We start from the raw sequence: 4960 nt of genomic DNA, 5'->3' as shown, positions 1-4960 counted from the left end.
AAAATGAAGCCCACATATTTTACAAAATCAAATACATTTGGCTCCTGCTATATGGATGTGTAAATTAATTATAGTTTTTAAAAATTAATTTAAATCAATTAATAGTTTTTAGGTATCTTCCATATTTTGTGACCTACTGACTATCATTGGTGTTTTAATGAACAAAAATTTCAATTTTTCCCATATCCATTTCTCCCAAATTTGGCCTCTGATCGAAATTTGGTCAATAGCCTTTTCTTTATTTTTTTCTTTCAGATAGTGCAGAGGTCTGCAGTCAAGAAGGAGAACAACCTGTATATATATATGTCTCTAGCGGACTTATGTCAATGCCCAATGGTAAGTGTGTGTTAGATGATTCAAACAGTATAATATGCATTCATGCACATTTAATATTCTCTTATTGATTTCACATAAACTATGATCTGTAACACATTTGAACACATTATATCGATTATAGTTTACGTCATATACGTGTATATTAAGATACGGACCCAAATAGGGGCATCCCATTTAAAAGTCCCGTAAAAAATTCTTTAAGTATTTTATAGAAAATAGGAATATTTATGTATCGACTGAATTCAGAAGAACGTTTTCCCGAGACAATTTCTTTAGTCGAAACCTACAACTTGCCATTGACTCACTCCACGAACTTAATTCCTGTGTCTATAGAGACTATTCACGGTGATGAGAACCGGAGAACCCAAAAATCAGTAAAATAAATTAAAAAATTCAGCTCTTAATGTTAGATTCGTATTTTTCGATCACCAGAAATGCTACAAAATACAATTTTTCGTGCATTATTTGTGGTTATATCTCAAAAATTAACCATATAATCGTTAAGTGAAGCCAATTTTTTTAGATACAAAATGACCATTATCTATTAAATTTATTAGATGCTTAAGTCATTCATACAATAATGGGGTGATAATAGGTTGACCAAAACAGAATAAATATTTGAATTTAGAAATTGTTTATTTAAGTATTTTCAAAGATAACATATTGTTATTTAATTCTCATGAGATCGTTACTTAATAACAAAGCACACATGTAAATAATTAAAAGATTACTTGTTTACGTAAGTAAAATTTCCATGGAATGTGGATTCGTAAATATTTTTAAAACAAGCACATCTATTATTGCGACAGCAAATCTACACTTTATGAAACCCCGTCCACTGAAAGGTGACTGACATGCCACAGGTTCTCACAAAGAAATATTTCCGATGTTCAAGATTTAAGACAAGATTCTCGAAAATAGATTTAAAATATAAATGACGTACATATACTTGATTCCATAAAAATCGCCACAGTTAAAACATTCTAAGCGTACTCATCATATGTTATGTTATAATAGTAACACTTAGAATGTTTTAAAACGAGCGTTTTATTTGACATAGAGTATACAATATTCATATGGGTATTATGTATGGAATTATTGGTATTTTATCTAACGAAATAATATTTTTTCGATATTAGCCTCCAAAACAGGGCTCTATAATTAATATATGTCTATGGCATACCTAATAAAACTATCTGTAGGAATATGTCAAACTTTAGGTTATGTAAACAATAAAAAAACCTGCTTTGATAATGTTCGTCATGTTTAATAAGTTTTCGATCAAAAATTAAATACACATTATTTTTGTCACTAGACTAAACAATTTTGTTGCTTGAGGACGTCATATTGATAATGTGTGAGTTTCAGCGCAAGGTGGCAGAAAGTTGAACTAAATATAAATGATTATTTTATGCTCATCAAATTGCATATGGTCCCCTCTGAAAATTGTCTAGATACGCACTTGTGTAAATATATATAATTCCTATAATATAAAGGTCAATGAGCTTTACTAATAAGTATTTATCTAACAAAGATTACATAGACAACACACTTAGGTTGTGTTATTGACTATAAAGTTGCCTCCCAAACTATTTGTATGATAATATCTTGTAATTTGCTTATGATATTTGCCAAAAAAGTTGTGGGTCTATTGACAGAATATATATAACTTCCGGCCCTCTTTTGAAAAACATTGCTAACATTATTATTTTTAAAATATTGTTTTCTACAATTTATCGGAAAACGGGAGGAGTTTAATTTGAAATTTAGACCTTTGAATTAGAAAATTTGAAAGGGCCTATATATTCGAAAAAGCGTCACCATACATATTCGAATATGCGACTGAACGTATATTATATTATGCTCTCGAAAATATCGGAAAATTTTCGAGATATTCATAGAAAATAAAATGCCACACAAAATAGATTATTTGTCTAAAATTTTTTGAAGTTTTGTGAATATTCTTTAACACTTAAAAATAATATCAATTGACTGCCATGAAATTAGGCTCATTGGAATGCTAATTTTATACCTTGTGGGTCAGTTGGATAATGGGCGTAAGGATACCGTGTCCTATAAGGTGTAATTTGAAAGTTTTACATTTGTATCGAATAACTATGGGTGAATACCAACAATATGGCACATGCTGGATTCTAAATGATTCTGTGTTAAGTTTATCGGCGCAATCTACCAACTTCCATAGACCTGAAAAGTCAATACAAATCATGCAATTTTTCACATTTTTTGAGTATTACTCTGCTATCTGTATACTATCAAATCACTTTTATTAATGTTTTCAATCTTTCATTAATATTCCAGTGAGTGCAAACGCTTATAGGTCACACTACCGACTTTCCAAAATAACTATATTTCCAAATTTCCAAAATACCAATATATCCAATGCACCTTTAATTTTCTGTAAAAACTATATGTTCGTTAGGGGATAAACACGCACTTTCTATGCACGAAGCAATGGTGGGATATACCCGATTTTTTCAATATTAATACAAATTTATAAAATCAATTATCATATATTTCTATAAATATCATACAGGAAAAATGATTATAGCATAAATAATTGTTCAATTTATTTTCTACAACATTACTAATGATCAATATTATCGGCTTCTTGATATTTGATAACTGAAAAAATGTTTAGTGTTATTTGGCCCTCCAGTGTTTGAGAGGGGAAATGTTTTCAGCACCTTTGTTACTATAACGCAACGATTGCTGTAAATTCGTGATCGTATCACCAAAATCAACGAACCATACACATGTGTACACTCAGAAATCAATCTAAAAAGTGGCATTAATACATTGTCCTGATTATGAAACGTAAAGATATGTTGAAAATTAATTTTTGGATTTTCGGAGAAAATTTAGTATAATAATAAAGAAAATTGGCAAAACAAATTTTTATCATTTATTTTAAACAATATTACAAATAATATGGATATATCTAATCCAAACGAATAAACAAAAGATAAAAATTTTTTTCTGATCTTATTATTAAAACATAAAATGTTTAATATAATCCCATGTTTCCATGTTTTTGTTCCCCATCCGTGAGTTTATACTTTTTTAAATTTAATTTTAATTTTAAGTAGTTAGATAATCTATTTCTCTGTGCTCTATAATGTTTTTCGTATATTGCAAAGTATAAAAATATATCTGTTTTAAGTATCTACGTATTTGTTAAAAGTACAGAGTGGAGCGTAGGTGAATATACAGTTGTACAAACTATTTACTTCGTTAATATGTATCGTTTATTTGCCTAGATTCTATCGTTTTGTAAACTCGATGGTGATTCTATTCAAAAATTATTATTTACCGATTCAGTGAATGTTACCACGTAAATAGGGTATTTTGGCCAAAAGCTGTAACCAATAAATGGGTAACACGTATTTTCTAAGACGATCATATAAGAATAACATTAAATGTAAAATAACTTATTATCTGATAACCCTATCCCTATATATTATAAATGTGAAAGAAAGAATATTTGTTTGTTTATAACGCTTTCACTCTAAACTAACGGTAACATCATGGTAACATCTTTTCAAACGTGGTAACATCTTTTCAAACAGTCCTGTATAAAGAATAATTGTCAAGATTACCGAAATAATATGTTTTTTCGAATTTGGAGAATTTGAGGCGGATCGTCTTGAAAGTACAAATTCAATAATAAGAATCAATTGAAAAAACCAAAATAAACATCGTTTAAAATTTTATAACAAGCAATTTATAGCAATAAAGAAAGTAGTATATTTTATAACTGTATATCTACTTACGCCTCACTCAGTTTATTATTACATTTCAAACGGGAATATTTAATAATTTGCTAAGCGGTGGCTACCTTATATTTTGTAACGTATTAGTAACTATGGCAATAATTATTTTATAAAAAAGAACGATTCAAACATTTATGTTTATTTTCGATAATTCTAGATTTTTTTTAAAGTATCTAACAAAATACTAAGTCCCTTATTTTGAAAACACAATAAATTTGGAGATATGTTTGTTTTAGAATGCAAACCGCGATCGACTAAGGGAGACTAACGAAAAGTGATAACGTATAGATATACTTCCTGCAACTTTAGTCCCAGGGTGAATTACACTTTGTAGAAACCAATTACCTAGCTACAACAAGAATCTAAACAAGAAATTTTTTAATTATCGTGTTCCAATGGGATAGGAAAATAATATAACTTTGACATTACCACCGTCTACCATTATGCCCCTCGTTTTCATTCAAATAGTTAGATACATTATTCGACCAAATAAAGGTCGCCATACTTCTAACAAATAACGGGTTTTGTGTTAATATCTCCTCATAAGTAAATAAAAAAAGCTTGGAAGATTATCCTACACTTTACAGCTTAATTACCAATTTTGTAGTATGTTATTTTTCAGAGCAGCAAAAGTAAAGAAACAATTCTTATCTTTAAAATTTGGAGATTTTTTTTCTCAATAATTGCGAACAAATAACAAGAATTATTTTCTGTTTTAAATAGTTCGAAAAACCTCAAAAAATAGCGTCAAAAAAATGCAATAATATTTTGAATTATAACAGACAACTATAAAAAAGCGCTATTGAATTAGAATTATGTAAATATGCCAATTT

Source organism: Chrysoperla carnea, chromosome 2, assembly GCF_905475395.1.
Source record: "Chrysoperla carnea chromosome 2, inChrCarn1.1, whole genome shotgun sequence".
In the NCBI taxonomy this organism is placed as follows: Eukaryota; Metazoa; Arthropoda; class Insecta; order Neuroptera; family Chrysopidae; genus Chrysoperla; species Chrysoperla carnea.
Note: the sequence above shows the minus strand (reverse complement) of the source record.